This window comes from Arachis stenosperma, chromosome 7 (assembly GCF_014773155.1).
Source record: "Arachis stenosperma cultivar V10309 chromosome 7, arast.V10309.gnm1.PFL2, whole genome shotgun sequence".
Classification (NCBI taxonomy): domain Eukaryota; kingdom Viridiplantae; phylum Streptophyta; class Magnoliopsida; order Fabales; family Fabaceae; genus Arachis; species Arachis stenosperma.
In genome coordinates this window covers 23,081,286-23,089,951 of record NC_080383.1, presented here as the reverse complement: position 1 = coordinate 23,089,951, position 8,666 = coordinate 23,081,286, and the positions used below count along the sequence as shown (strand labels likewise).

The following is an 8,666-nucleotide window of genomic DNA, read 5'->3' as shown; positions in this document are numbered from 1 at the left end:
AGAACTCCTTTCTTCTGACTAGTCCCATTGTTCACAGATTCCTTTCAAGTGTACATGAATTGGTTATTTGCAACCATTTCAATCAATCTTGAGCTTCTGCAGGCGTCTTCTTCAGATGAAGAGATCCTCCAGCAGAGCTATCCAAGGACATCTTAGATAGTTCAGAGAGACCATCATAGAAAATGCCTATGATGCTCCATTCAGAAAGCATGTCAGAAGGACATCTTCTGATCAATTGTTTGTATCTTTCCCAAGCTTCATAGAGGGATTCTCCATCCTTCTGTCTAAAGGTTTGGACTTCCACTCTAAGCTTACTCCATCTTTGTGGTGGAAAGAACTTTGCCAAGAAGGCATTGACTAGCTTTTCCCAAGAGTCCAGGCTTTCTTTAGGTTGAGAATCCAACCATATTCTAGCTCTGTCTCTTACAGCAAAAGGGAATAGCATCAGTCTGTAGACCTCAGGGTTAACCCCATTAGTCTTGACTGTGTCACAGATTTGCAAGAATTCAGCTAAAAACTGATGAGGATCTTCCATTGGAAGTCCATGGAACTTGCAATTCTGTTGCATTAGAGAAACTAATTGAGGCTTAAGCTCAAAGTTGTTTGCTCCAATGGCAGGGATAGAGATGCTTCTCCCATAGAAATCAGGAGTAGGTGCAGTAAAGTCACCCAACACCTTCCTTGCATTGTTGGCATTGTTGTTGTTTTCGGCTGCCATGGGTTCTTCTTCCTTGAAGAATTCGGTCAGGTCCTCAACAGAGAGTTGTGCTTTAGCTTCTCTTAGCTTTCGCTTCAAGGTTCTCTCAGGTTCAGGATCAGCTTCAACAAGAATGCCTTTGTCTCTGCTCCTGCTCATATGAAAGAGAAGAGAAAAAGAAAGTGTGGAATCCTCTATGTCATAGTATAGAGATTCCTTGAAGTGTCAGAGGAAAAGAGAAATAGTAAGAAGAAGGAGAAGGAGAATTCGAACTTTAATTAGATAAGGTTCGAATTGTGCATTTAGAAGGAGTGGTACTCCATAAATAGAAGGATGTGGGAAGGAGGGAAGAGAATTTTCGAAAATTCAATTAAAAGATTTTGAAAACATTTTGAAAATTTGATTGACAATTTTTCGAAAATTCAAAGTGAAAAAGAAATCAAGTGATTTTTGAAAAAAATTTTGAAATTAGAAATTAAAAAGATTTGATTGAAAACTATTTTGAAAAAGATGTGGTTAAGAAGATATGATTGGTTTTAAAAAGATGTAATTGAAAAGATATGATTTGAAAACAATTTTAAAAGATATGATTTGAAAACAATTTGAAAAGATATGATTTTAAAAACTAATGACTTGCTTAACAAGAAAAGATATGAGTCAAACATAAAACCTTCCTTAATAGAAAATGCAAAAAATGTTCAATCAAATCATTAATTGTTAGTAAGTATCTTTAAAAAAAAAAGAAATTGATTTTGAAAACATTTGATTGAAAAGATATGATTTGAAAAAGATTTGGTTTTGAAAAACTTTGAAAACTTGAAAAAAATTGATTTTGAAAACAAAATCTTCCTCCTGGCACCATCCTGGCGTTAAACGCCCAGAATGGTATACATTCTGGCGTTTAACGCCCAAAATGCACCCTTTTTGGGCGTTAAACGCCCAACCAGGTGCCTTGGCTGGCGTTTAAACGCCAGTCTGCCTTCTTCACTGGGCATTTTCGAATGCTCAGCTTTTTCTGTATAATTCCTCTGCAGTGTGTTCTGAATCTTCAATCCCTTGTATCATTGACTTGAAAAGACACAAATTACAAATATTTTTGGATTTTTAATAATTAAAATGCAACAAGAATCAAATAACAATGCATGCAAGACACCAAACTTAGCAGTTTGTATACTATTGACACTAATGAACTGAAAATGCATATGAGACACACAAAATATTCAAGTCAATAGAATTCAAAGATCAGAGCAAGTGAATCATCAAGAACATCTTGAAGATCACTAAGACATATGAATGCATGCAATTGACACCAAACTTAGGATGAGACACTAGACTTAAACAAGAAATATTTTTGAATTTTATGATTTTGCAATTTTTTTGTGTTTTTCGAAAATTAAGTGGGAAAAGGTATCAAAATTCTTAATGAGAATTCCAGGAATCAGTGCAATGCTAGTCTAAGACTCCGGTCCAAGAATTAGACATGGCTTCACAGCCAGCCAAGCTTTCAAAGAAAGCTTCGGTCCAAAACACTAGACATGACCAAAGGTCAGCCAAGCCTTAGCAAATCACTGCTCCAAAAGCAAGATTGATACGAAATCAACAAGCTCTTGTGGTGATAAGTTGAAACCTCGGTCCAATCAGATTAGACATGGCTTCTCAGCCAGCCAGATTTCAACAAATCATCATGAAACTCTAGAATTCATCTTCAAGAATTTCGAAAAAAAAATACCTAATCTAAGCAACAAGATGAACCGTCAGTTGTCCAGCCTGAACAATCCCGGGCAATAACACCAAAAATTTGATGTTATTGCCGGATCTTGGCACTGATGTTACCAAAAGCTTGCTCAAAACATGAACAATCCCCGGCAACGGCGCCAAAAACTTGGTGCGCGAAATTGTGAACTATACTTTTTCACAACTCTCATAATCCCTGGTAATGGCTCCAAAACGTGGTAGCCTAATACCATGGCATTACACAACTTCGCACAACTAACCAGCAAGTGCACTGGGTCGTCCAAGTAATAAACCTTACGTGAGTAAGGGTCGATCCCACGGAGATTGTTAGTATTGAAGCAAGCTATGGTCATCTTGTAAATCTTAGTCAGGCAAACTCAGATATATATGGTGATGAACAAAAATAACATAAAAGATAAAGATAGTGATACTTATGTAATTCATTGGTAGGAACTTCAGATAAGCGCATGAAGATGCCTTCCCTTCCGTCTCTCTGCTTTCCTACTGTCTTCATCCAACCCTTCTTACTCCTTTCCATGGCAAGCTCGTGTAGGGTCTCACTGTTGTCAGCAGCTACCTCCCATCCTCGCAGTGAAAGCTAATGCACACACTCTGTCACAGTGCTGCCAATCACCGGTTTGGTTCCCTCCCCTACCGGAATAGAATAACTCTTTTGCGTCTGTCACTAACGCCCAGTAGGTTACAGGTTTGAAGCACGTCACAGTCATTCAATCATTGAATCCTACTCAGAATACCACAGACAAGGTTAGACCTTCCGGATTCTCTTGAATGCTGCCATCAAGTCCTGCCTTTACCACGAAGACTCCGAAGAATCCAAGAGATATTCACTAAGCCTCAGATGCGTGTAGAACAAGAATGGTTGTCAGTCACCTTGTTCATGGGTGAGCATGGTGATGGGCGTCAATCATCACCTTCATCATGTTGAAGAACAAGTGATATCTTGGATAAAGAACAAGTGGAATTGAATGGAAGAACAATGGTAATTGCATTAATACTCGAGGTACAGCAGAGCTCCACACCTTAATCTATGGTGTGTAGAAACTCCACCGTTGAAAATACATAAGCATAAGGTCTAGGCATGGCCGAATGGCCAGCCTCCCAATGATCTAAGAACTAAAATGTCCAAAGATGATCTAGAGATCTAAAAGTGATCAAAAGATTTCTATACAATAGTAAAAGGTCCTACTTATAAGAAACTAGTAGCCTAGGGTGTACAGAAATGAGTAAATGACATAAAAATCCTCTTCCGGGCCCACTTGGTGTGTGCTTGGGCTGAGCAATGAAGCAATTTCGTGTAGAGACTCTTCTTGGAGTTAAACGCCAGCTTTGGTGCCAGTTTGGGCGTTTAACTCCCATTTGGGTGCCAGTTCCAGCGTTTAACGCTGGGATTTCTTGAGGTGACTTTGAACGCCGGTTTGGGCCATCAAATCTTGGGCAAAGTATGGACTATTATATATTGCTGGAAAGCCCAGGATGTCTACTTTCCAACGCCGTTGAGAGCGCGCCAATTGGGCTTCTGTAGCTCCAGAAAATCCGCTTTGAATGCAGGGAGGTCAGAATCCAACAGCATCTGCAGTCCTTTTTGGTCTCAGAATCAGATTTTTGCTCAGATCCCTCAATTTCAGCCAGAAAATACCTGAAATCACAGAAAAACACACAAACTCATAGTAAAGTCCAGAAAAGTGAATTTTAATTAAAAACTAATAAAAATATACTAAAAACTAACTATATCATATCAAAAACATACTAAAAACAATGCCAAAAAGTATACAAATTATCCGCTCATCATAGTTCCCAGCATTATATGGCTTGGCAGTTTAAGTTCCAGTTTAAGCTTAAACTGGAACTTAAACTCCACATGTGATATTCAAGCTTCCTTTATTGATTTTGTTGCTTCCTTGCCTAACCTCTTCTTCCCTGAAATCATCCAAACAACTGCATCAAAGTCTTGCAAAATTTCATGAGAAATCTTCCATTCATAGCATTCAAGTAATATAACTAAAAACTCATGGAATTTGCATCAAAATCATACTGTTTGGATGGTTCATTGCTTTGTTATTCATTTAACCATTCTTGGTTACTTTAAGCTCAAGAAAATGCATAAAACAACTAAAACTAACAGAAAATGCTAGTGAAACTAGCCCAAGATGCCTTGGCATCACAACACCAAACTTAATACTTGCTTGTCCCTAAGCAAGTCCTGAGTTATTGAGAAGAAAGTATGAAACAGAAAGCAATTACATTGGCTATATTAGCAAGCATTTGAAGTTCATCAGAAGGGTTTTATGCAGAAAGTTGCAGCATCACTTTTCATTCTTATCAGGTAAGATTATCACTTTTTCATTGCATCCATCAAACACTGCTATGGCCTCTTGTTATTCTTATGTCCTTGGCACTTTTCCCTTCTTTGTTTTTCTTTTTCTTAGAGCTCCTTTGCTCCTTGTTTGCTCAGTGTCATGTGTTGCACAAGCCTTTGGCATTTTCTTTTCTTATCAGTGCACTACACATATCCACTACAGGCATTTTAGTTCACATTTCTTCTTGAGACATTGGTGCCCAGCACCGCTTTGTGTGACTAAATGTTTTGTATTTAGGTTGCTCTTGATAATGGACTTTTGGTTGATAATCCCGGGTTAGTTAACCCAAGTTACCAAGTGTTGAAACACTCCTCAGAACCTATTCATCCAAGCATATCCTTAATACATAAACACCACAGGCATTTGTCTCAGAAGTTCAAACCATTGGTGCCTAGCTTATTTTCTCAATTTTTTTTGCTTTTTGGTTGCCCTTTTTCAGTGGCTTTTTCTTCTTCTTTTTCTTTCTTTTTCATGGCCAAAGACATTTATTCATCAAGATCCATAGACAATATTCAAACTTCTACACAAAATGATAATTCTACACTCAATTTCCAGTGATCTGACTAAACAATCAGCATGCATACCACCACTTAATTCTACTTGATTTGTCACTAATTGAGCCAAGTTACTTTTGTTCAAACTTTTCTTTTATTTTTGGAAACAGAACAAGCATGGCAAGCATTTGTTTAAGAAGGTGAAGTTATATCCAAACATCTAGGCATTCACTTTATTCAAAGCAGTAAACCAACACTCATACTAAAAACTTCACATTCCAGAAAGATTTAACAATTACAGTTTAAACCAGAACAAGCATGCTTTTGTTTGCCTTTTAAAGAATGGTCAAGGAACAACACCACCTTGTGAAATTTCTTGTTTTCTCTTTGTTGCCAGGAAACAATTTGATTTCTCCTTCTTCTCCTAGTTGTTGCTTCATGTTCTTTCTAAGATCCTTGTTTCCTTTCCTGCAAAGAGTGATGAAGTTGCTTGCTTCTCAAGCACTTGGGTGGTTAGCTCAACTATGTATGGGCAAGTGTCTGAGTCTTAAGTTGGTGTGTGAACACCAAACTTAGTCTCCTACTTACTCCTCTGCTCTTTGAATCCTTGAATTCTCCTTGGAATGAAGTTGCTGCTAAGGATTTTAAGCATTTCTGTGATTGCTTAGAATGGTTGTTCCTTTCATATAATTCAAAGATTGTTGTGTTCAGTTGATCTGTATGGTGGAACACCAAACTTAGAGTCACACATTCCCCTTTGAATTATTGATCCACGAATTCATTGTTTGGTGTGAAACACCAAACTTAATTCTTTGCAATGCACAGAAACTACTTCACCTTTTTATTGAAACAAATAAAAGAAACAGCAAAGGAGTATTACCTCAGGTTGGGTTGCCTCCCAACAAGCGCTTCTTTAACGTCATTAGCTTGACGATTGTCCCTTGTTAGGGTGGATTGTAGTGCTTGATGTCCTCTCCTCTCACTATGAAAACGTCCCCATTTGATTCCTTCATGATTTCCAAATGTTCCATAGAAAGAACTTTCCTGATTGTGAACACTTGAGGGAGCTGGGAAGGAATGGTTTTGAGGCCAGGTGGGATTGGCAGATAATGACTTGATATCACTTTATCTCCCGGAGAGAAACCTTCAGTGGGAATTTTCTTGTTTCTCCACCCTCTTGGCAATTTCTTTACAATTCTTCCCTCTCTCTTGAGGATTTCTTCATTGACCCTTATGCCAGGAGGATCCTTCTGATCTGTTTCTATTGATTCTTGTGGCTTTAACTCTTGCAATTCTTGTTTGCCTTCCAAGGACTGTTTCAGAGTTTCAGCTGCTGGATTGCTTTCCTCCAAACACAGATGGCTACTATCATCCTTAGGCTTTTCAGGTTCTGGTTCAGGCTCAGATGCAGGTTTGAAAACATGGAAAATGAGCTGTTCATCATGTATTCTCAAAATTAGCTCTCCTTGTTCTACATCTATGAGCGCTCTAGCAGTGGCTAGAAATGGCCTTCCCAGAATGATAGGGTGTAGGTAGCTTTCCTCCATGTCCAAAATGACAAAGTCTGTGGGGAAGAAATAATTTCCCACTTTCACCAGCACATTCTCAACTACCCTTCAGCTTGCTTCTGAGTTTTGTCAGCCAGTTGTATGATTACATCAGTGGATCTCACCTCATTCAGTTGTAGCCTCTTCATAAGAGTCAGAGGCATCACATTTATGCTAGCTCCTAGATCACAGAATCCTCTGTCAATTTTTGTTTCCCCTATGATGCAGGGGATATGAAAACTTCCTGGGTCTGTTTTCTTAGAGACTATGTCCTTCTTGATGAGGGCACTGCATTCTTTGTTCATTATTACAGTTTGTCCTCCCTTCAAAACTCTTTTCTTGCTCAGCAATTCCTTCAAATACTTGATATGTGTAGGCATCTGCTGGAGAATCTCAAGAAAGGGAATATTGATATGGAGAGACTTAAATGTCTCTAAAAACCTTGAATATGTTTTCCCTTTTTCACCTCCTCCTAACCTCTGAGGAAATGGTGCTTTTGGTTGGTATGTTTCCAGCATGCCTTTATTTTGCAGTTCCTTGGCTTGCTCAGTTTCACTTTCTTGCTTAGCTTCTTCCACACCTTCCTTCAAGATTTCTGGCTCCTGTTCTGAGGGTCTGATTCCTTCTTCTTCTGAGACTTCCTTCAATATGGTGATGGCCTTGCATTCTTCCCATCTCACTCCCTTTTGTTCCCCTTTAGGATTCTTTTCTGTGTCACTAGGGAACACTGCAGTTGACTTGGGGGCCTGTTGAGATAGCTCTCCTACTTGAGACTCCATCCTCTTGAGTTTTCACCATGGTTCCTTAAGGTAGATCTCACATCATCCCTAAAGCTTTTCAACTCACTTATGTCCTGACCCATGTTTGCAAGCATTCCTTCTATCCTGTTTAATTGATCTTGAAATTGTTGGTTCGGATTAGGTTGGGTAGGTTGATTATTTTGGCCATGATATGATGGTTGGGAGTAAGTGTTTTGTGTGGCTTGGTATGATCTTTGGTTGGAGTTTTGGTATGTGGACTTGTTATGTTGGTTTTGCTGGTTTCCCCACCCAAAGTTTGGGTGGTTTTTCCAGCCTAGGTTGTAAGTGTTGGAATGTGGATCATATGGTTGCCTTTGTTGATTTCCCACATAGTTGGCCTCTTCCCAATCACCTCCTTCAGTGCTTACTTCCTCTTGATCTTGTGTGTGTATTGCAGCCACTTGATTTGTTTCTAATTTCCTGGTGAGCTCTGCTAGTTGCTTGGCAAACACCTTGTTTTGGGCTAGAATTGTATCAACATGGTTCAGCTCCATGACTCCCTTAGTGTTGTGTCTCTCTGAAGCATAGTAGTACTCATTCTCAGCCACTGTCTCAATCACTTCAATGGCTTCTTCCACAGTCTTCTTCCTGTTCAATGAACCTCCTGATGAATGGTCTACAGCCTTCCTTGATTCATAAGAAAGTCCATCATAGAAAATATGCAATTGCACCCAGTCATGGAACATGTCTGGTGGGCATTTCCTTGTCAAATCCTTGAACCTCTCCCATGCCTCGTAGAGAGTTTCACCATCTTGTTGTCTAAAGTCTGAACCTCAGATCAAAGCCTATTGACCTTTTGTGGGGGTAGAAACGTGCCAGAAACTTGCTTTCCACCTCATCCCAGGTTGTTAGGCTCCCCCTTGGGAATGATTCCAGCCACTTAGCTGCCTTGTCCCTAAGTGAAAATGGGAACAAGAGCAGTTTATAGGCATCTTCCTGGACTCCATTGGACTTCACAGTGTCGCAAATTCTCAGGAATTTTGTGAGATGTTGGTTTGGATCTTCATTAGCACTCC

General features: G+C 39.3%; 2 non-coding genes across 2 annotated transcripts; both read left to right on the top strand.

Annotated features, from left to right (window-relative positions):
• Positions 1-205: 205 nt before the first annotated feature.
• On the top strand, positions 206-313 carry LOC130942942 (small nucleolar RNA R71). The gene has a single exon (XR_009071486.1). It is a non-coding gene; the product is annotated as a small nucleolar RNA R71 (small nucleolar RNA).
• An 8,021-nt stretch (positions 314-8,334) lies between these two features.
• LOC130942908 (small nucleolar RNA R71) lies at positions 8,335-8,437 on the top strand. Its single transcript, XR_009071454.1, has one exon. It is a non-coding gene; the product is annotated as a small nucleolar RNA R71 (small nucleolar RNA).
• The last annotated feature ends 229 nt before the right edge of the window (positions 8,438-8,666 follow it).